Genomic DNA, 25874 nt, shown 5'->3' with positions numbered 1-25874 from the left:
GATGTATATTCTTGTATTCTATGTATATTCTTGTATTATAAAATGAATGCATTATGTAATATAATACATTTCAGGTACCCCAATTTCAGTTTACTAGATCAGAAATAAAACTAGGAATAAAACAGTGAGTTTTTTTTTTTTATCTAAAAAAGACGTTTTAGTCTTTGACTTTTGATGGGACTTGGTAGGTGAAAAATTTTTACTAATACAATACCTATAAATCCTAACTCTTGCCCATACAAAAATACACAGAGTAATAAAAAATTTGTAAAAGAAAAAATATTTTAAGACACAAATTGTATTTAGACTACCAAGTAGTTGCAATAAACCCTTACCTTTCAACAAGGCAGGAAAGGAAGTTTATCATTAAACAATCTGTTGGGCAATGCCATGTTTAACTATTCTCATTGTTTGATTTTAATTACATGTTTGTATCAGGAAACTGATTCACATCCTTTGAACACCACCTAAAATTATAGCCTTAAATATAAGTATATTTGTTGTCAAACACTAAGTACCATGTAGGAAAAAAGAAAAAGTGCCTGCCACCAATGTCTTTGCAATTCTTTAAATAGCCTTTTCCTTTTTTTCATATAAAGCGTTTCAAATTTAAAAAAAATAGAATCCCCCCAGTATCAGGTGTAAAGTTTTACCTGACAAGGTGATCACTGTTCCATGACCAGTCCCAAAATTGTATTAAAAATCTAATGGCAGGCTGTCAGGAAAGGAATGAGATTTGAGAAACACAGATGCTTAATACATTTCCTATTCTGCTTTTCCAGGAAGCACCTTATGTTTTCTATCTTATTAACTAGTCTTAATATAGATTAGAAGTTTGATAGACCTGCTTTTAATGTAGTGAATGAATAATAAATTCACATGGTTCAAAATTCCAAGGTCACTTTGATCATTGACACTTCACCCAGCAGAGAGGAAAAGAACAGATGGCCAGAACAGGAGATGCCCTCTTAAATTTACAAGGCAGAAGTTGCATACAACACTTCTGCTTGAGTCTCAATATTGAGAGCTTAGTCCCTTGTCTACAACAACTTTTGAGATGTATGGACCTGTCCTTTGTGTGGGAAGAAACATGAGACAGATAAAATTCTGTTACTATAGAAGTAAAGAAATGGTACTGATGGAGATCTGGAGACACCAGAGAATGCATATTTTCCAAACTCTATGGATTCTGGATGACTCCATAGTCTTTGCAGCTATTATTACATGATAGAGGTTGATTTTTAATCAGAAAGTGATGACAAGAAATTCATTGTTTTGTTACCTTTAAAAATGTATTTATTTCCTCATTGCCTTTCACTGATGCAAGATTTAAAAAGGAAGATTACCTGTTTTTAGTGTTATATATTATTTTGAGAATGCTAAATTTCTCTCCATCTACAGGAACAGAAAATAAGTTACAGTAGAACTGGACTTTAGGTATAAAGCATATAATAGAATGTTGAATTTAGAAATTATATTCATTTCATAGTACATCTAGCTTGTCTGGGCTAGAACCTCTGCTGGAACAATTCTGATTGTTATCACTGTTGAAACATTACTTCTCTACAGTAGAGTGCAGATTTATGAGACAGCCCATTCCACTGCGGAGAGCCCTGATTGGTAAGTTCTTTCCTAATTAAACAAAAAATCCCTTTCTTATAAAAATCTATCATGGGCTTTAGTTTATTTGTGCTAGAGCTATATGTGTTGTCTTGTATGTTGGCTGCTTGCCTCAGGTGGCTATATCAATGAAAATTTTAATTAATTAAAATTAAATAAAGTCAAATGTTGGTTTTTGGCCTGCACTAGTCATATTTTAGGTGCTCAGTAATTTTGCATGGTATGTGGCTGCTATCCAGAATCCTGTGGGGGAAGTCTCATCCTTTTGGAAATTTGTGATGCTCACTGTAGCTAAAGTAAGGCATCACACCACCACACCTACCATGTACCACATGTGTTATTACTGCTAACTGCTGTTCCTTTTTTGGGGGGGGTATTGAGGATTGAGCTTAGGGACACTAGCCACTGAGCCACAACCCCAGCCCTATTTTGTATTTTCTTTTTTTTAATTGGTTATTCAAAACATTACAAAGATTGCAGAATCACATCGGTTACACATCCACATTTTTACATAATGCCATAATAGTAACTGTTGTATTCTGCTACCTTTACTATCCCCCCTCCCCTCCCCTCCCATCTTCTCTCTCTACCCCATCTACTGTAATTCATTTCTCTCCTTATTTTTTCCCATTCCCCTCACAACCTCTTATATGTAATTTTGTATAACAATGAGGGTCTCCATCCATTTCCATGCAATTTCCCTTTTCTCTCCCTTTTCCTCCCACCTCATGACTCTGTTTAATGTTAGTCTTTTTCTCCTGCTCTTCCTCCCTGCTCTGTTCTTAGTTGCTCTCATTATATCAAAGAAGACATTTGGCATTTGTTTTTTAGGGATTGGCTAGCTTCACTTAGCATAATCTGCTCTAATGCCATCCATTTCCCTGCATATTCCATGATTTTGTCATTTCTTAGTGCTGCGTAGTACTCCATTGTGTATAAATGCCACATTTTTTTTTTATCCATTCATCTATTGAGGGGCATTGGGGTTGGTTTCACAGTCTAGCTATTGTGAATTGTGCTGCTACGAACATCGATGTGGCAGTATCCTTGTAGTACGCTCTTTTAAGGTCTTCAGGGAATAGTCCGAGAAGGGCAATAGCTGAGTCAAATGGTGGTTCCATTCCCAGCTTTCCCAGGAATCTCCATACTGCTTTTCATATTGGCTGTACCAATTTGCAGTCCCACCAGCAATGTACAAGAGTACCCTTTTCCTCATATCCTCTCCAGCACTTGTTGTTGTTTGACTTCATAATGGCTGCCAATCTTACTGGAGTGAGATGGTATCTTAGGGTGATTTTGATTTGCATTTCTCTGTTTGCTTTGTATTTTCTTTAGAGACAGGGTCTCACTGAGTTGCTTAGCACCTCGCTATTGTGGAGGCTGCCTTTGAACTTGTGATGCTTCTGCCTCAGCCTCTGTGAGCCATTATTAATGCCCCTCTAACATGATAATGCCTTGTCTTTGCTTAGAATTTCAGATAACAAACCATTTTAATTTCCAAAAATATTTCTTGATGTCTCATGATATTTTGTTTTTAGAATTTGGACTATCTCCATGAAGAAAAGAAGGACACTCACCCTCGTGTATCTTTCATTTTAGCAAAGAGGGATAACTAAAAATAAAGAAACAATTCAAACAAAACAATAACCATCCCAAAACTGCAATTTTAAAACATCAATATGTACTGTGGAAATGAGATATATAGGATAAAGTGATAGGAATGGTTTGGAATTTTAAATGGAGTGCTCTGAGCAGGCTTCTTTCAGATGATATTTGATCAAGGACTTGACAAAAGTGAGGGAAGTAGCAAGGAAACCAGGGAAAGTGTGTTTCAGGTGGACGGAATAGCCAGGGTGATTGCAGTTGAGTGAGCAAGGAGGGGAATTAGCAGGAGAAAACAAGATATCAGAGGTGATGAGGAAGGATTGTACACAGCCTTGTGGCCTCTTACTAGGATTCTGTGGAGCCACTGTAGAATTCTGAGAAGTGACTTTTCGGTTTTTTGTTTTTTGTTTTTAAAGATTAATTCTGCTGCAATATTGAGAATAGATTCTCAGCAAATATGAGGTTGAGTATGAGGGTAAAAGCATGGAGATATATTTAATAATTGCACAATTTAAGAAGTTGTTTCCTAACTTTTCATCATACTGAATTTCTATTGTATTCTTTACTTGGCATGGTTCACTTACTGGTGTCCCCTATCAAATGTGGTTCTAAGAATAGAACACAATAAGCCAAATGATGCGACAGGAGAAGTGCAGACAACAATTGCATCTCATGATCTGAACACTATTGTTCAAGTGCCAATGGAGTTGTTAGAATAAGCTTCCTAAAGTATGCAATTAATTATTTTGAAATTATATATAAACCTATATTTATTTTTCTAAATATTTTTATGGTTATTTTAGGTTGATTGTTTGTATTAGCCATATTTCCTGTTTCATTTAAACATCAACTGTAGTATTAATTTTATGCTTTGACCTAAGTTATCAATACATTTTTATAAGGCAGGAATAAGGACAGAGCACTGTCTCATTTTAATGCCTAGAATTCCCATTAAGTAGGAAAGAACAGAAGTAATTTCCAAATTAACATTAAATTATTAATTAACTAGCACTGAGTACATTTCCAACAGTTACAATCGGTAGCATAACCATGCATAGAGTTCATATATAACTTCAAAACTTTAATGTAACACTAAATCCTTACCAAATCAACTCCCAATTACCTACGTTCTGATTGTACCTGCTGTTATTTTCATCTTTATCTGTTCTTGATATTCAGGGCTTCTTCTTATCCTGCATAAAATCCAGGCATACTCCCCACTCAAGATCCCTATCTGTACTGTTCCCCTATGTTCATAATACTGTTCTTTGACCAGATGCATATATAGATAATGTCAAAACTTACTTCATGTTTTCAACACATTTGTTGTCACTTGGAGAGCCCTTCCAGATAATACAACATGCATTTCCTATCCCCCTGCCTACTTTATTTTTCTTCATATGTATTTTTATAGTGCAATATATTTTGTTATATTAACAACTATTCTGACCAGTATGAGATGGTACCATTTTATAGCTTTAATTGAGTTTCCCTAATGATTAGTAATATTAAGCATTTTTTTCATGTCTTTAGCCCATTCATGTCTTTTTCAGAGAAATGTCTATTAAAATCACTTACCCATTTTTAACTAACCTTCTTTGTTTTTCTGTTATTTAGTTATGTGATTTTTCTTACATATTTTGGATATTAGTCCCTTATCACATGGATGGCTTGCAAAATACTTCCTCTTAATCTATACATTGTCTCTGCATGGTGTTATAAATGTCATTTGTTTATGAATGAAGCCAAGGAGGCTACTTAGTTTCAAGAATTCCAATTGACTTTTCTCTACTACAAGCCACATTTGCTCACATAACAAATAGTAATCATGAATACAATAAAAGATAAATCTTAATTTGCCTGTAGATCTTACCATTGTTAATCAATAAGCATTTTATTAGATATGAATAAGAACAAGAATTCACTTGTAAGATTGCTTTGGTTTTTATTTTACTAGTTGACTTCATTTGTGATAGATATCTGATATTGAAAAGCACAGAAATAGAGGCTGAAAACATAAAAATTAAATATGTGTTTGTATATAATTAAGTTGAATGATATTGAGAAAAGAAAATAGTTTTATACTCATTGTGAATCTGAAAAAGAAAATAGTTTTATACTTCTGTACCTTGGGGGTACAGGAGTGATGATGGGAAGGGACCATATCTGAAAATGAACAAGTCAATTTCATGTCAATTGCTACGTCAAAACATTTCACTAAATAAAAGCCAGGAACATTGTTTGCACAATGACCAGATCTTTGGAGAGTTAACTAGATACTTAAAAAAAAATCAGACTTGCTCCTGAATTCCAAAGGTATTATAAAGTTAATTTGGACAGAAATAGATGATTTGATATAACTAGTCTCTTTAAGTTTAATCATTCATCTTTCAAACTTCAGACACTGGAAATAAAAATCCATTTTAAAAAAATTCTGCAACATTCCAGCAAATACAGAGTTTCATTTTTAAATCTTCTTTGGAGGTTGATGCATCCTTCATCCATCTATCAGGAACAATTAAGTTTCATATTTTGTTAATCTGGAAGGACACAAATTAGTTATGTCAAGATTTTAACAAGTTCTTACTAACAAATAAATTATTGACATGGGATCTATTTTACTTTCTAGTTTAATCTTTGTTTTCATTTTAATCACAAATATTCAGTCATTTCAACTTAACATAGAAAGATTGGCAAAGAAAATGAACTGAGTGATCATAAAAAATTGTGAATTTGCCACCTGTTTTTACTTACTTTTAATTCATGTTGGCACCAGCAAAATACCTATTGAGTAAAATAAAAATAATATTTTATAAATATAGCTGTTCATGATCTATACCTGGTACCACTAATAAGAATTAATTATTATTAGTTAATAAACAAAGACTTAATTAGAATAATGCAAGAACTTTATTTTGTAGTTTTAAGTACATTAATATGATACAGATCAAAGTATTTTAGATGATTAAAATCATATGATTGAAATTATATTTACAAAGAATTTTTATTTGAAAATGCTAATAGGTTCTGCATCTATATTACTGTGAAATTTAAAATATGCTCTTATATTCCACATAGAAATTCTTTCATATGTTAATTATAAAATTTGAAGCACAAATATTTAACTAATTGCATTGGGATATACCTTTCCAGTATGACAAGAAAAAAATTTTATCATGAGTCTGTATGTTTGATATGAGTAATATCTGGATAAATGGTTGAATATAAATGGATGATTGAATTTTTCCTTTTGCTCACAATTTTATTATGAAACATCAGTGGAATTCTGAATTTTACACAAAATGACATGTTTAACAGAACTCACTGATAATGGTATAAATTATCATGTAGTCATGATGAAATTTAAGTATATGATATTTGTGTATGAGTATTTTATTACTTATTATTTGAAATTACAATTATGAAATAATAATGCACATTTTTTGGCTTTCTAAGTACTGAAAATATATAAAAACAAAGCAGGGAATGAATTTGTTTGATTCTGACATATTCACCAAAAAATCAGAACACATACTGGAAGATTCACATATACCTTGATGATTACTAATGTCAAGAGAAAATAAAAATTAGCATATTATAGACTAACATATTAGAATACACACATTCAAATGGTCACTTGAATTTTAACTGAAGATGGAAGTCAACTAAATGTATGGATTTATAGATGAGAGAGAGAGTATTAGGAGAATTGGCTCATGTGATTATGGAAACTGCTATGTCCCACAATAAGGAATCTGCAAGCTTGAGAACCAGGGAAGCTGGTTGCCGCTGTCTGGCTGGGCACAAGATCACGAGCCACTCAAACAGGAACAAACTTTATTTGAAAGAACCGCCAATAACACGTCCGCCCGGGAAGCTTCCCGATCCACCCACGCGGCGTTCTGCTGGTTCCTTCCCGGAACTCTAGCGCAAGCGCCTCCCCGGAATTCCCTCCTACTGCACTTTCCCAACCAATGGGAACTCTCCAGGAGTCCCGCAGCAGGAGTCCGGTATCCATATGAATGTACTTTTTAACATAATCGTATCATCTCAATGGCTAGCTGGCATCACCTTTCAATCAAAAATGCCATGCATCATATTAATTGGCTGTGGCTCCCAGCATCTCCCCCTTTCTGTTTAATTAAGCAACAAGTAATGTGGCTAGGGACCGTGCCTGTTAGGTTTGTCCAATTCAACATATGGTTCTTACCCGTCATTGGAAAACTGACCTTTAGGCGTCAGCCTCCTGTCTTAGGTTGATACCATTGCAATTGGATCATACCCGTCACTGACTACCGATCCAGCATATAGCCATACTTGTGGATAGGCCTATGCACCAGTGGGGGGGTGAGGTTCTTTGCCTCACCTCTGTTGGCCCCCAGATTTGGCCTTGGTGCCAGTGGGGGGGTGAGGTTCTTTGCCTCACCTCTGTTGGCCCCCAAAATTAGACCATCACTAGTAGAAGGGAGGAGGATACAGAAATGCCACAACACCAAATCAATTGACGACTCCTAGGGAAAATTGCATCACTGGTGACACATCAGCAAAGATACGCCAGCATTACCATAATTTGTTGTATCAACAGATAGATCACAGTGCATACAAGTGATACATAGTCCAGGCAAGTTTTGTAAGCAGTTCAAAGTGGAGGAATCTATCAATATGTCCATTTCCTCCCAAGATCATTGATGTATCAGTTTATACAGTTTGTTGTGATAATTATCGAAGAAGTTGTAGTTTGGTTTCATCTTTGTCTTCACCGGCACTGGGATGAAAAATAAGAATTCTGACAATGATGTTAAAGAGAGAAAGAAAAAAAAAAATGTAACATTTTAACAGGTACTAAGAAAACATTTTTTTTTTTTTTAGAACAATTTATATTATCTTGAACAGAATTATTAAATATAATGAAAAGGAAAGATGAAAATAAACAAACAGATTTGTTAACCTGCTTATTTGTACACATATTAAAATAATTTTTAACAGCTGTTTACCCAATTTAAATTAAACCATTAAAATTACGTGAATAATAAAAAGTACTTGGATCCATTTTTTTTTTTTTTTTTTTTTTTTTTGAGCACTCCTCATATATGATCTATGGACATACGCACATATAGACACATAACACAAAACAGAAGTGTGCACATATAACATACAACACATAAGACAATAGTAAAGGCCTTGTAGTTTCACCTAGGTGAAATCTCCATTGCAATGTTAAAAACTCCACAGTTAAAAAATAAAACTGATCAGAAAAACATCAACCTAGGTCTGTATGAGCTCAAAAATAAAATAGAACCTATGATATGGAAAAATGCAATAATAAAATAGATATTGAAAAAAGCATCCTGGTTAATCAGTCGCAGATGTAAGAATGGCCAAGCTGGAGTTCTGGATATCAGCTGTTATGGATTTGAGTCAAATTATCTTCTTTTTGATCTGTAGAAATCGTTTTAGTTAGTCTTTCTGGAATCCAAATCGGCTGCTGTTCTCCCTGTGGAAACACGCAAACAGAGCCCCGACTCCAGACAATTACTGGGTCAGGACCTTTCCATTGTCCTGTTAGAATATCTTTCCAAAGAACTTTAGGCTTATGCACATTTTTTGGATACATATGCCTTTCCGCAGCACTAAGTCCTGATGAATCCAAATTTAAAAAGTTTAGAGTAAAGAGGGTTATTTTAAGTTTATCTTTGGGGGATATATACCCCTTTCCAATTCCCTCCTTTTGTTTTAATAAGTACATTTTAATAGTTTGATGAGCTCTTTCAACTATGCCTTGTCCCTGTGGATTGTATGGAATTCCTGTTATGTGAGTAATGCCAAATGATGAGCAGAATTGTTTAAAAGAGGTAGAAGCATAACCGGGACCGTTATCTGTTTTTAACTGTTTTGGAACGCCCACAGTGGCAAAATTTTGTAAGCAATGAGCTATAACATCTTTAGTTTTTTCTCCGGCATGAAGGGAGCCCATCAAAAATCCAGAAGAAGTATCAACTGTAACATGCAAATATTTTAATTTTCCAAATTCTGGCAAGTGTGTGACGTCCATCTGCCAAATATGGTTAGGTATCAGTCCTCTAGGATTGACTCCAAGATTAACTTGTGGTAAAAATGTCACACAATTTTGACATTGTTTTATTATATGTCTGGCTTGTTCTTTAGTTATTTTAAAACGTTTTTGTAAAGTATTAGCATTGACATGAAACCTTTTATGAAAATTTATAGCTTCTTCTATTGTGGAGAAAATATGTATGTCATGTGTAGATTTATCTGCTAATTCATTGCCCAAACTAAGGGCTCCAGGCAATCCTGTATGTGCCCTGATATGTCCTATAAAGAATGGATCTTTTCTGTCCCAGATTAGACTTTGTATAGTGGAAAACAAAGAGAAAACAGTAGAAGAAGGGGAAATCCTACCTGTATCTTCAAGGGATACTATAGCATTAACTACATATTGACTATCAGAAAATAAATTAAATACGGAATCTTTAAACATCATAAAAGCTTGTAATACTGCATTAAGCTCTACCTTTTGAGCTGATTGTTTGGGTACTAAAAATGTAAAAGTTTGATCAGGGGTAACTACTGCTGCTGTACCATTATTTGACCCATCAGTGAATATATTTGGAGCATTCATGATAGGGGTCTTTCTTGTCATTTTTGGAAAAACTACAGGATGCTTAGACCAAAAAGACAACAAAGGATTAGATGGCAAGTGATTATCAAATGAAACATTAGATTTACACATGATTATTGCCCAAGTATTTAACTCATTGGCTAACTCATCAATTTGATCCATAGTATATGGAGTAATAATTTTATTGGGAGAAATCCCAAACACTCCCTTTGCTGCTTTTATTCCTTTGAGTATTAATTGTCCTACAGCCTCAGGATATCTAGTAAGAATAGTATTAGGAGAATAAGATAAATGTATCCACAATAATGGACCTTTTTGCCAAAATACTCCTGTAGGAATATTTTTTGTTGGTAGTACAATAAATAATAAAGGCAAACTTATATCAATTCTATCCAAGTGCATATTTTCCATATATGTTTCAATGATTTTTAATGCCTTTCTTGCTTCAGGCGTTAGCATGCGGGGTGAATTTGGATCTGATGGACCTTTTAGGATATCAAATAAAGGTCCTAGCTCTCCTGTTGGTATGCCTAGATAAGGCCTTATCCAATTTATGTCTCCCAATAACTTTTGAAAGTCATTAAGTGATTTGAGTTGATCTACTCGTATTTGAATTTTTGGTGGACGGACCATGGTTGAGGATAACAGGACTCCTAGATAATTAATTGGAAGATTTAATTGTACTTTATCTATTGCTATCTCTAGATTATAATTTTTTAATAAGTTTGTAAGTGTGGCATAACATTCCAGCAATATGTTTTTATCTTTATGTGCCAATAATACATCATCCATATAGTGAAATATTTGTAGTTCAGGATTTTGATTTCTAAGTGGTTGGATTGCTTTGTTAACATAAATTTGACACATAGTTGGACTATTAGCCATCCCCTGAGGGAGTACTTTCCATTCATATCTCTGATCAGGACCTTCATGATTTAGTGCAGGGATAGTAAATGCAAAATGTGGACTATCCTCAGGATGAATAGGAATTGAAAAAAAACAATCTTTAATATCTATAGCTAAAACATACCAGGTTTTTGGTAAAGCAGACAATTGGGGAATCCCTGATTGAGCAGGTCCCATAATAACCATCTCATTATTAATGGCTCTTAAATCTTGTAATAATCTCCATTTACCAGATTTCTTTTTAATAACAAAAATGGGAGTATTATGGGGAGATATGGAAGGTTGTATATGTCCTTTCGCTAATTGTTGTTTAACCAGATCATGGGCTACTTGTATCTTTTCTTTAGTCAGGGGCCACTGAGGAACCCACACTGGTCTTTCTGATTTCCAAGTAATTTTTATTGTCTCAGTGGCCCTTTCTGAAAATCCAACCCATGTCTGTCTGTTCCTTGATCTATTTGAATTGGTGCTGCTATATTTTGTCCTTGTTTTCCTAATCTTTTTTCTTTTTTAAAACCTTGTTTAGCCCTAGTAGTATAGCTCACTCCAAATAGAAAGGCCTTGGGATTTGGGAGGCTGTTGGTATTAGTTTTGAAATCTGAAGACCAGATTCTGGAGTTCTGAACTTCTAATATCCAAGATCAGGGCAAGATGGGTTTCCTAGCTCCAGGTTAAAATAAAAAAAAATGTATAGGTCTACCTTTTAGACTCTAGTCTAAATCCTACTAGAGATCATTATGAGTGCGCTATGCCATTAACACATTTGGAATGTTTGTGTCTTTCTACAATGTCAGATTCTTTGAATAACAATGACTTCACAAGATTTATCATTTGCATTGACTTTAACTCACTGAGCACTCATGGTTTACTTGACAGATGTGAATAAGAAAATCACAATCCTTTAATTCCATTCCAATCTTAGTTACTAATATATATAACACTCAAGTCATACATCACACTTTAAGCAATAATGTATTAGGTTACAGAATGGCTAAGGATGAATTAAGGTTGTCCATGTTGTTTCAAGAAGATAGAACAAATGCAGAAAATTGGCAGGAATGAAGAATCACCACAGGTAGGCAGATAATGGTTTTAGTAAACCAATTCAAAGAGTCAGAACAAGAGTCCAGAAGGCAGTTTAGAAGTGGGTTGCATCAACCAAGGAGATCAATCCTAGTTTAATTCTTGAGGAAGCTGAGAGATTATTGCCTGCCAACCTCATGATACATTCAACCTCATCCTCAACTGACACTCTGATATGATGGATCTGTATATGCTAGTGTCCCATTGTCTTAGGTGCCTCACCTTTGCTGTGCTTCAGGTGTAGATGCTGCAATATTCAGCAGGCTGGTGTGTTTGATAAGCTCCTGGCCTGGTTTCTCTGATATGGATTTAATATACCCACATGCTTCTTATTTAATCCAATAAGTTCACAAGGTGGTCAATTTGTGCCTTATGATTATGTAATGCAATTGAGGGTTATTGTTTTCAATGAGTTCTGTACATCCAACATCTGGTTGTTTTCTATTTTCTCAGATAAGTTTCTAAGTCATTCTGCCTTTGTGCTCTAAATGAAGTAGCTCATGACAAATTTCTGCTTTAAAAACAGAAGAAGCTCAGTGATAGTGTGCCCCTGGCATCAGACCCTGGTACTACAAAAAAATAAAAATAAGAAATGAAGTAACTCAGGGATAAGCACAGCCTGAAAGTTGTTATTTTGTTATTCTTATACAGCATAGAAGAACTCAGAGCAGGATACAATCTGCTCTTGACAGAGACTGCCTACATGGTCAAGAACAGAATGTTGGTAGAAATAAGTAAGGTAAAGGTAATTTTGATAGGGTTTCATTTTGTAAATAAGGAACAAAATATTAGCCAAATAAAGAGAGAGAGAGAGAGAGAGAGAGAGAGAGAGAGAGAGAGAGAGAGAGAGAAGTCATTCTTTTTATTAAGAGACCAAAAAAAAAAACAAAAACAAAAACAAAACAAAAAAACCAGTTGGCTGAATTGCATTTAGTGGAAGGGAGAATTTAAGTGTAATTGTGGAAAAAATCTCTAAGCAAAGTATTGAGAGTGCTACATTACTTCTCTGATTGCTTTTAGTAAAATTTGTAAAGAGAAATAAATTGAGATGACATTTATGAGTAAAAAGAAACATAACTTAAAGATTTGGAAAATTCTCCAACCTGACCAGGTTGTAATGAATTGAAAGGTATGTTCAGGAAAGAACACCAAGGGTATGTGTGTTTGGCCAAAAGGAAGTGAGATGATATTTATCAAGAAATGATGAATGACCCTGAAGGCATTTCAGAGACCTTACCTGTAATACCAAGGATTCCATATCCCAAAGTGCTGAGGCCTGGGAGACAGAACTACATGAAAAGAGAGACCTTCATCACCTTTAGGACATCAGTGCTGCACACCTCAGGTATATTCTCAAAGTAATCTGGCACAGTATTCCTTGGTCATCCTAGGTATGGATCCAGCAGGCTCACGTGTGACTCAGGCTACTTCTCTTCAGGGCACAGGTAATAAACTTTGGTGTCATTTATATGGTGCTCACTCTGTAGACACGCACAGTGCCTGAGTTCTGGAAAAAAGGCTACCTCCCTCGGAGAGCCTTTATCCAGGCAGGAAGCACACAGTGAAATGGAACCACTGTGGAGTCCTCACTCAGGAAATGGGTAGTGGAGCCACAGGATTGGATCACACAGAGATTCCTAGCAACATCTTATGGAATGGACTTTTGGCTGTTCTTGTGACCTTGGAATGGTAAAACCAACAGCATTCAAAGCCAGCTTAGGAGAGCCATGAGAACGAGACTCCCACCTATGAGGGTTGTAACATGGGTTGCACCAGGTAAAGGCATGGGGTGGGGCTGCCTGAAGATTTGGGGGCCCAACTCCCTGCCTAGGTTATCTAGAAGACAGGAGATATAATCAGATTATTCTCAAACCTTAAGGTTTAATATTGTTTGACTTGCTGGGTTTTAGACTTACTTGGAGCTGTTAGCTCTTTCTTCTTTTCTAGTTTTCCCTTTCGTAATGGAAATGTCTATCATAAGCCTGTTCCTGTATTTTGGAAGAACTTGCTTATTTCACAGACTTACAGCTGGAGGGAAATTTGCCTCTGCATGAATTGTACCTTGGGTCTCAGCCATATCTGATTTAAACAGTAACTAGATGATACTCTGGACTGTGGACTTTCAGATCAACGCTGAAACAAGTTAAAACCCCAAAATGGAATTACTGGGATAAAATGAAAGTACTTTGCCTATAATAAGGACATAATTTTGAGAATCCAGGAGTATAATGCTATTCTTTGGATATAGGTATCCCTCTGAACTTCACATGCCATTACTTAAATCCCAAGTTGATGGTATTGAGAGGTGGGAAATATGGGAGGCAATTAAGTCATGAGGATGCTACACTCATGAATAAGATTAATGCTCTTATAAAAGAGGATCCAGAGTGCTGAAAGATCCCTCTGTCTTTTCTGTTATATGACACGATGCTCACTCACTCCTTGTTTCCCTTTCACCATATGAAAGCACAGTTTGAAACAGAGACTGAGCCCTGACACTGAGCCACTGGAAATTTGATTTTAACTTCTAAACTTCTAGAAGTATGAAAAGAATTTTTATTACATATAAATTACCCAGTTTATGGTATTTTGTGATAGCAGTGGGGACAGTCATTTTGTGTTTCATATTACATCTTACCAGTCACACAATATGTGATTCCAGCATTTTATTAACAGTAACTAGCACTGACTACAGGTTCATGTTGCAACAGCACAATACTTCCATTGTCAAAATTTCCACCAATTTTGTTACTTCTTTGAATATCCATGGAAGGTTAGTTCCTTAATCACTTACTTCATTTGGAGTTGCATGGTGGTGATTTTTTTTCATTAATTATTCTTTGGTTATTTATTAGCCAAAATATTTTTTAAATAATAAATTTCTTTCCTCCAATTAAGTCAGGCTGTTTGGATGATGCAAAGTATAAATCATGCAGAAATTTCAGAATAAATGCATATTCATGTTAGACACTCATTTTTAAGAGGAACAAGTTACTTCCAGTACTGTTCCAAGAGTGTCTTTACCACCTCACAATTTTCTCCCTTCATCCCTCTGTTCTTTCTCCATGTTATTAACTCACAGTACTGTTTTAGTGAGTTTCATGCAATTATCATTGATTGTCATTTCTTCAAGTTGCCCTTCCCTATTTGAAAAACATGAACTCTCTAATGTTGCTCTCTGTGTCCTTTTACACAAAAGAGAAAGGCTTGGTAGATATGGGATTGTTGACCGACTAGAATCTCAGGACTCTAAAAATTTTCTGCCACATGGCTGAAATTTGTATTGCTTTTAATGGGAACAGTAAGGACTAGAACAGGGATGAGTACTGTCAATTATGTTGGTATTGTTATTATTTCTAGGAATTTGCATTGGACACAGCTAGGAAACAATAATTATTATTATACAATTATATGTTATAAATATTATCTAGGTGATTTTTTAAAATTTAATATTTCTTTAATTGACATAATATTTACATATAGTTAAGGGACACTTAATAAATACACAAAATTCTGCTTCTGGTGATTTGGCTGTCTATACCCCCAGGCTCATCTACTGTAAAATATTTTTTTTAAATTTTAGCCATCTCCATGAGTTGTTATGAATGTAAGGACTGAGGTCAAAAATAAATAAATGTTAAATTTGGCTTTATTCTGCAGAATTTTTTTTTAACCCAGCAAATTTTAGCATTAATTTTGCAAATGTACAGAGCTTGGAACAAGAATTAAATTTCAAAGCCTGGGTTAAAAGGCATAATTGAAGACTATGGTAAAGCTGATATACACCAAATATTGCTCTTTATTTTCAGAGAATGAACAAGAAATATACTTTCCCAAACTAGATTAGTGCTATGGAACTGATCATAATGAAACTTGACATAATGGATATTTCAAAAGGTACTCCTGAGAATTTAAATTTCAAATTTAAATTTATCATCAGAGATTTACAGCCTATAACACAGTTTGACAGCATGAATACATATTAATAGGTGCCCCAAAAAACTTGGAGTGAAGAATCTGTAAAATATTGTAAATTCAGTGTTCCCAGATGGCAGAACTGCAAATTCTACTGGAAGAACTCTGTATCATCCTAGGCTCAACTATTTCCATAGGACATGTCCAAGTGGCATGAATGAGCAAAATATATGCAAAAGTCACAATATGTATAAAAAGGTAACAAATCACTCACAAGAACAAGTAAAAATATATATATACATCTGAGACATACCACTGTGCATGCATGCTTGTTGTGTAGAATTTAAAATAGGTTATACAAATGTAAATTGCTTAGATTTAAACCTAATAAAATATATGCACAGTATCTTTGGAAATAAATATATGCTCAATATCTGTGGAAACGCTGTACAACACTTTAGCAAAATATTTGAGACACCTAAATAAATGGAGAGAAATATTTTCACTGAAAAAATCAGATATTATAAAGATATCATTTTGCCCAGTTTAATCTGTAGATTCAATACTATTCCAATCAAAACCTAAATAAATTTGGGAAGAATTTAGGAGTAAATTCTAAAACAGATATGAAAATTCAAAATTCAAAAACTTAAGAAAAGTCAAGACAGTTCTCTAATTGAAGAAAAACGTGACCAGACTTGACTTACTGAATACTGACACTCAATTTAAACTATAATAATGATATATATTATAAATTTATTTAAATATATTATATATTTGTAATTATATATTATAAATTTTAATAACAATTAAAAGTGTGATGCACTGTGAAATAAATATATAATACAACTGGACATAAATATAAACTTGATTTTTGACAGAGTTGACTCTGTAGGCCATTTCAAATAGAACTCTTCACTGAATGAAGTGTAATAATTAAATATCCATATTTTAGAAAAATATTTAACAGTATTTTTTAAAAAATATGTTATTTTTGATTGCATAGTCAAACGACCTGAAATATGCCTGGTAGATGAGGGCAATTTTAACCTAAGAGATACATAGTTCATCCCATTTTCAGAGAGTAGGATGAACTTGGAAATAAATGTTAAATTTTATCCATTTGAGAAAAATAGAACTCATAGTTTCTTACTCTAAATGAAAGGAAAAAGTATAATCAAATAATTTGCATTGAGCCAGGGCAGTCATGCTGGCTTGTAATCTGGGTGGCTAGAGAGGCTGAGGCAGAAGAATCTAGAGTTCAAAGTCAGCCTCAGAAACTTAGTGAGACCCTGTCTCTAAATAAAATATTTTTATAAAGGTTTATGGATGTGACTCAGTGGTTAAGCGTGCCTGGGTTCAATCTCTGGTATGATGATGATGATGATGATGATGATGATGATGACAATAATAATAATAATAATAATTTGGATTGAAAATAAGATAAACATTATAATCTCTTAATTCTTTCTTTCTTTTTTTTTTTTTTTTGCTTTGAGATAGGGTCTTATTAAATTGCTTTGGGCCTCACTAAGTTGCGATCCTCCTACCTCAGCCTTCTGCGCCCCTGAGATCATAGGTGTGTGCCATCACGACCAGCTAATTTCTTCATTCTTAAAAAGAATAAGTCAGGAACCAGAAAAAGACTACAGTAGGACAATACATTTTGATTGGGGGTCATCTGAATGTCTGGAAGATCCTATCTACCTCTCAGCTGTCAGAGAGAAATAACAGCTTGGTACATTAGAGATTTAAATAAATGGTATAAAAACAAATATGTAGAAGTTGATTTAAAAAAGTAAATTTAATATCATGGAAGATAGAAGGAATAGTGTTCATAATTTAGGTAAAATATTTCTTGTACTAAGTAATACCTATCTCAACCATGAGTGAATAAGAAATAGAATAGTTGAGTCAAAATTTTACTCAAATTTTAAATGTGTAAGTCACTAATGAGTCAGCCATCTCCACTCCTGAAAATATACAGCCATAATGGTGAATAATTTGTTATGTCTAGAAATTTAATCCTCTCTCCCTGTTTCTCCCAATGCTTGCTATTTATAGATTTTTAATGCTTTTAATTGAAATTTACTTAGTAATTCTGAAATGCTACTTAAGCTTTCAATGTCTGTAAAGTCTATAAGAACATGTAATTAATATTCAATTATTAGAGCTAGAATAGATGTATTTTTTATAATAAAAATATGGTAATATTAAATATTATAGGCCAGGCATTTTGAGTTTTAAAAGTTTTAAAGTTTCAAAATAGTAATATATATTTATAATTAATATAATATCCTATATAATGATTTTAAATTATTATAATAAAAAACATAATATAAAATAATATAACAAATAATACATAATAATAAGTACTTCATCCTTATAAAACCATTTTTTAAAGTTGGATATATTATTTTTAAGACACTATAGCTCAATGCATAAAATAAAAGCATAGATAAGTTTTCTCCTACCTTCTAATGCATTTGAACATTAATTAATCTCTAAATAAAAGTCAGTGCTTTGGTTTATATTTTACTTTGATTATTAGATCTCATCTTGAAAAATTAATATGCAAAAGAGAGAATACAACTTTAATATATTTTAATTCACATCTAAAATATAATCTCAGGTGAAAGTGATTTTCACGATTTTAAAATCATTTTAATAACTCCTTTTTCATGAACCTAACCTTGGCAACAGCTGTTTATTAATGTCCCTTGGCAGAATAAAAATGAAACAGTCTGTCCCATAGTAACAATTCCTGAGCCCCATGGATCTGTAACATCTCAACTTCTGGAAAGCTCTCCTTGCCATTGAAGTTTTCATTATTCATCTAACTGTAGCACAAACCTATTTCTTACTTCTAGTTGGAGAACTAGTGAGCAAAAATATTTCAGGTCTCCCATGGATTACAAAGAAAATGCCTGTGCACTGTGCTCAGTATATTCTTTCCATTGTGAATACTAAGTTTCTATATGCCTGTAGGTACTTTTGGCCATTCTGTATTTTAATATGATCTGTTTTCAGATTCAGAAAATCTGGAATTTCTTTCCACATCAATTATTCTTCTTTCAGAAATGAGGAGAGCCATTCCATTGGCATAGTGCCTGTGGGATGCCTATTTAAAGAATTTCACACATATTATAGCAAGCATATTTTTCCCCTTTTTATGGCTATTATTAAAGCTTATGCAATACTTGTTAAATCACTTAGCTCCTGACACTCAAAACAATATGAAACCCTTGAATCATCATGATCAAGTAGTCAGGAATTTCTGAGATGGCTACACTAACTTAACCATAGCTGACTAAACCTCTTACTGAGAACAAGTAGAAAAGACACAAAGTTACAAAGATGGGGATTTGTTTGACATCACTGAAAGTTGCTGATAAATCAAAGAAGGTGATATATTGTGAGAAGCTTTATGGATGAGACATTTGCTGGAAAGAGACTGAGAAACCAGGTAGAAGCCATAGTTCACTCACACACACACACACACACACACACACACACACACACACACACATACACATACACACACACACATCCTACACACAGACCCCACACACACCACACAAACACCACACAAACACTTTGGTAAGCACTTAAGGTATTTAGGGAAAACATGGTGGAATTGAGAGAGAAAAATTGGACTAAGATATCCTAAACTTAAAAGGCAAAGTCCAGGGAGACAAATAAAAATGGGTTTATGATTAATGACATTTCTCCTCCATGTATTTGTTCAAGTTTATGTCCAGAGAGAGTCTAAAATGTAGGAAGAAAGTAGAAACCATTTAACCACTGAGGTGTTTTTTAGTATCAAGGAAATAAAAAGTGTCATTAGAAAGTGACCATAAAGTAGGATCCTCATAAATACCCTAGACTTTAAATTAGTACCTCCACAGAATAACACCCTAGAAACAGTGGAAAAACTGACCCATACAAAAATTGCAAGTCAGCATAATTATTTGTTTTTAGATCTTCCCCCTAATTCAGGTTCCTCACCAAAGGACAGAGTGAACCTTTTTGGAAATAATGGCACCATCTAGGTCTTTTACAATGTTTTCCTTAAAGATCACCCATTTTCAATGAGAAATAGACCTACAGGTCACTCAAGCTGATGGCCAAAGCTTTGATTAATACATGAATGTAATGTTAATAAAGTGAAAAGTCTAGATTTAAAAACCTCAATACTTATATATACTTAAAACAAGTAAACCTGTAATAATTTAAGTGCTACAATTAATTTTAACATTTGAGAAAGTAAAAGAGGGAATTAGTCAATGGAAATATAGATCTGTAGAAAATATTCAAGCTAAGGCACAGAGATAAAAGGAAGGAGAACAAGAAAGAAGGAAAGGAGAAGACCATAGGAGAACTATGAGACATTATAAAAGGAAAAAAAAAAAACATCTATACATTTAGAGCCTCAGAAGCAGGACAGATAATATTAGGCAGACATATTTGAAAAGCTAATGTCTAGAAACTTTCCAAATTTGGAAAAAGTAGTTAAGCCACATATACAAAACAAAGGTGGATCTTGAACAAAATAAATTCACCACATTATTAAAGAGGAAAAGTCATAGGGTGACACCAATAGATGAAAAAAATTATTTGAGAAAATTCCAATGTGGATGTGTAACCGATGTGATTCTGCAATCTTTGTAATGTTTTGAATAACCAATAAAAAGAAAATTCCAATATCATTTAAGGAAACAATGACTAGAGCAGAACTTTCTTAACCCAATAGCAAATATCACATGTGTTATGAAATTTCAAAAGCTTTCTCTTGAGATCAGAAATAAGTGCTCATTATCATGATCATATTTATTCTATTCTTATACAGGAAGTTCTGGATATTTTAATAAAACAAGACAAAAGAATAAAAGGCATAACTAGAGAAAAAAGACTACAACAGTGATTATTAAAGATAATGAAATGTAGAAAATCCTAAATAATACATAGATAAAAAATTGAAACTAATATATTTAACAGAGTACATTCATATAGTCAATATACAAAAATCACTATGTATGTATTTATAGGGGTTAGAGAATAAAAAGAAAATGCCATTTATGATAAAATTTTAAAAATGTAATATCTTAGAATAAATTTAATACTATCTACATGGGCATCTGGTGTGTTTCAAAAAGTGGGTGAGCCATCAGATGATATGGGGGAAGCACATCATCGGGCTTAAGGACATGTAGGGAATGGCCAATGACATTGATTAGTTCATCTTTCATTCAGCAAGTAGGCAGTACTAGACATTGTGAGCAACACAGAGATGAACCAAGCACAGATATGTGTCTTTATTCACTGGGTTCATAATAGAGCAAAATCTTTGCACCTGGTATCACCATCTTCCTAATTAGACTGGGATAGAGCATGGGAAGGGAGAATATGATTACTATGGTATTTACTCATCCATGGGAGAGAAATCATTACTGCTACATATTGTAGGCTAGGATTATACAAGACCCAATTTTCATAAAGAAAAAAATACTTTGAAAAGAAAGTTTCTTCTTTATTGTTATTTTAAAATACTTTGTATTTCTTACTTTGTAAGAAGAATATAATGTCTATACAGCATCACCTAAATGAATCGATTATTAACATTGTCATAGTTATTTTTATCATTCTCTATAGAATATAGTATCTCTTCCAATTACATGACAGTCCCACACATTGTGCCCCTCTGAATACTTTGACATGTTGACAGGAGTCTTTCAGAATGCTCAAAGTCTTGAGATGTTTAAGGGTGGAAGCAAGTTTATGATACAGTGGAGAAAATAAAATAAAAATTGCTCTCAAACATAATAAGTAAAATGGAGAATGATGGTTTAGATAAAGGCGTACTCGTTGTCATGTATAGGTATGTTTGAAAAACCCTATGAGTTGGGAGAGAGGGATGCACACTGGCAGATTTAAGAGAAACATCAAAGTCCTGAACTGTGGATCTCATTCCTACCACAAGCAGGATGAACTCCCAGATTTATACTTGTCCTTATCATGCAGTCCCAGGACTATGCCCATTTAAATGCCAGAAAAATAAGAATTCAAGAGAACTTACCAGCCAATATGGTGAAGTCGACCTTTAAAGTATCAGGTAAAACAAAGAGCTCCTGAAGTGAATTAAGATGGAATCACTTCCCAGGACTGCTTCTGCCCAATTTCCAACTTCATTTACTTACTACAAATGTGCTAAATGTGAGCATGTTATAGTACCCATTAAAGAGTGTACCAAAATAATTCTTTTAAACTGGTTCTCATGGTCCTTTAATTTTTATTTGTAAAGATGCCTTGGATTTTAGAAGAGTAGAGTTGAAAAAGGGGGTTTTAGTGACAGACCAGGCTTTCAAACCTGCTTTCAGACTTTGTGAACTATTTTTCCTCAGCAGCTTTATCATTGAGCATGGAGGGAGGCAGGTTGACTTGGGTCCTATCATCACATTATGCAGAGCTCCTATTGGTTTTCTTTTTTTGTCTTTTTTTCTTTTCTTTTCTTTTTCTTTTTCTTTCTTTTTTTTTTAGGATTGAAGGTAATCTTTCATCTAAAGCAGCTTGCATCTAAAGAATTGGAGCATAGAAAGGAACAACGAATAACATCTTCTTTTTGCCTATGCAAAATGTAAAACAAAACAAATTAATAAAACAATATACTTTATACAGATCCTAGTGATGTAAAAGAACCCCAGGACAGAGAGATTTTGACTTTAAGAAAGTCTTGCAAATGGTAGGAGAGATTCCCACCCCCACCCAAAGAAAAAAAAGTTGTTTGTGGGAGTTAATAGTAGCATTTGGAATAAAGTTTAAGGGAGGACAGAATTTTCCAAAAATTACAGAATAAAATGGGACTTTCATAGATGAAATGAATTTTTCTTCTTTCTTCCTTCCTTCCTCCTTCCTTCTCTCCCTTCCTTTTTCCTTCCTTCCTTCCTTCCTTCCTTCCTTACTTCCTACCTTCCTTCCTTCCTTCCTTCCTACCTTCCTTCCTTCCTTCTCTCCAGGGCTGTAGATTGATACCAGGGCAAGCCTTAAGCATGCTAGATAAATGCTCTACCACTGAGCTGTATCCCCAGTCCCTAATTTTTTCTCTGAAGCTTGATTTTTTTCATTTTTTTTCTAGTAGTCTGTTAATTATGTCTCCCTGGTAGTCATGAGACCCTTTTCACAAACTTCCACACAGAAGTTTAGTACCCAGTGCAGTGTGTGGCACATAGAGGCAGCTCAGGAAGAACTGATAAGAAATCATTACTAGATTACAGAGAGGGTTCTGAGGAGTGTACAGGAGCTTAGTGGAATGGAATGTTCATGACCACTCCTGGGCAGACGACTCAGGTGTGGAACCAGGGCAGCAAAGTGAAAAGAAAGGGCTCTGTGGGTTAAGGAGAAAACTGACTTTAACAAGCTTCTTACCTGTCTACGTGTGATATATTATATGTTTAAACAACTCACCTTTACCAACCATCTACCATGTGCTAGCCATTCACTGGCTACTAGGGATAGATCTGTGGAACTTGTGAAAGGGACTTCAGGACTCCATTGAGGTTTGATCTGCACTTTAGGGAAATGAGGAGGTGAAATCCACTCTCCTTTGTAGACTGACCTAGTGAGGAGGTCAAGATCAAGTGAGGAGAAAAGCACAGTTATCACACAGTATTCATGACATACATACCTTTTCACTTTTATTTATTCCAAACATATACCCATTCTCTGACTAAAAAGTTATATTAACTTACTGTAAAGTTAAGCAATTCATCTTAAACTATATGATAAATCTACACGTACCCACCAAAATTTTTGTTTATTCTCCCTCATTAATGTTAAAAATCTTAATTATGCATGTATTACGGTATTATGATATTCAGAATTTAATTGCTTAATAAAAGTAATTAAACAATACAGGAATTGCAGGAAAGAATTTCTATAAGCCACCTTAATGCTGGCTGCTGTTAATATTTCACCAAACATTCTTGTGGATGTTTCTTTCTCTTCCTGTACCTGCACACACCCACTGCCTCCCCCCTACAGAATTCCACATAAATGAAATCATACTATTCACTCCTACTTTATTTGCTTTTTACACTTAATAAGATGTTATTTTTCCATATGAAAAAATGTAGAATGACCATTTTTTTTAACGGACAGTTAATATTTCCCTGTATGAGCACAGATTGCTCTTCAGTTAGTGAGGGCCCTACTGATGGCCTTATAAGTTGTTTTCAGGTATTGGTGTGTGTGTGTGTTTTAATTTTCTAAGGAACACTGTGATCAACATCTTTGTACAGATATCTCTGGAACTTGTAACAAGTCACTCTGGGACTCATTTCTAGAAGAAAAGTTGCTCTGTTTTCATTGTCTTTTTTTTCCCCCTAAAATAATGACTTTTCTACATCATATGCTTTCCCTGCAAAAATTCATTCTAGACCCTGCACCAGGAAATAGCATACAGTCTGACTTGTAGGGAACATATTCATCTTCATCACCTGTTAATAAATAATTTTCAGGAATTAAACTTTGGATTTTTCAGTGCTATTGGTGGAAATTAAAATATATAAGAAAATTTTATATATTTTATATAAAAGTTTTCTATGTTTTTCTTAAAGTAAACATGAAATTTGGGCTGTCGTTGTGGCTCAGTGGTAAAGCACTTGCCTAGCACGTGTGAGGCACTGGGTTCAATCCTCAGCACCACATAAAAATGGATAAATAAAATAAAAATATTGTGTCCATCTATAAATAAAAATATTTTTTAAAAATCCACAAAGTTTGGCAGATCTCGACTTGCTCCATTTTCCAGAGAAATTTGTCAATTATTCCTTGGGACTTGGGAAAGAGATGGCTTATTTAGATAGGATGGTTTGATAAAATATGGATGGTGAGATTATAAATTTATGCAATCCATGGTTTTAATCTTTGTTTCCTTATGGTATACCCCTGAATCATCAAGAATTATTCCAGACCTCCTCTTAAATAATTCCCCATTTGTGTTGGTTAAATTATTCAGGACACAAAATTGACCAAACATTGATTAAAGCATTGATCAAAATGATTCAAAGGAAATAAGAATATGGTACTACCTTGAACTAAGGCTCATCCTTCCTTCTCCCCTCCACATTTTTGCCTAAATATACCTGTTGTGACCCAGCAAGGTAAGGTATTCATGAAATATTCTGAAATGACTTTAGATTACATAACCCTGAAGGGATGAAATCATTTATGATCTTATATTTAAAATCACAGTATAAAAAAGAGAGCTATAGAATCCATAGGGAGACATTCAGTTTAAAATAACTTGTGATTTGCCATTAGAGATAGGAGAGCTCACAGGGACTACTTTAATTATTTTTGTTATTAGAATGACTATAACAGGATCTTTCATTTGGAGACCAACATATATAAACTGTGCTAAATCCATTCTTACTATTTTCCATCCTCAGTGTGTTTATTATCATCAGTATTAGTTGTTATAGACTGACCCCCAGTAAGTGTCAAAACCCAAATTTGCATATACAAGGAGGTGAGGCCTTTGAGAGAGGTTTGGTTTTATTTGAGCTCTTGATGTTGGAAAATTCAAGATGGAAATACTTCTATGACCCCAGGAGAGAAACCAGAGAGGTAACTCATTCTCTCTCTTTCCTCCAGGAAGACAAGACGGCCATCCATGACACAAGGACACAGCCATCCTCAGAAACTGACCCTTGATCTGGGCCTTCTGTTCCCCAGCACCAGGAGAAAACTGTCGTCTAAGCCACCCAGTCTGTGATATCTCCTGTCATCCCAGCCGAGATGGCACTGGTGGCCTCAGCAGTAATGCCTTAGTTTCTAGCACCATTTTTTCTCCTTCAGAGTCTTCTTTGCCTTTGGTCTGGTTTGCTCTCCTCCTCTCTTGCTTTTCTCCTTTATTTCCTCTCCAGCTGCCAGTCTCCTGCTCATCATTTTGTTTTTCTCTGTCCACTCCTTCACCTTTCACGCCCTTGACTTGTTTCTTGTCTCTTCTTTTCATCACTTCCACTTTCCCTTCCCCTTGTCCTGTATTTCTTTTTATCATTACCATTTTCCCTTGACTTTACTCGTTTTTCTCTTTCTTAGAATGTAA

The sequence above is a fragment of the Callospermophilus lateralis genome, unplaced genomic scaffold (assembly GCF_048772815.1).
Source record: "Callospermophilus lateralis isolate mCalLat2 unplaced genomic scaffold, mCalLat2.hap1 Scaffold_113, whole genome shotgun sequence".
Classification (NCBI taxonomy): domain Eukaryota; kingdom Metazoa; phylum Chordata; class Mammalia; order Rodentia; family Sciuridae; genus Callospermophilus; species Callospermophilus lateralis.
Note: the sequence above shows the minus strand (reverse complement) of the source record.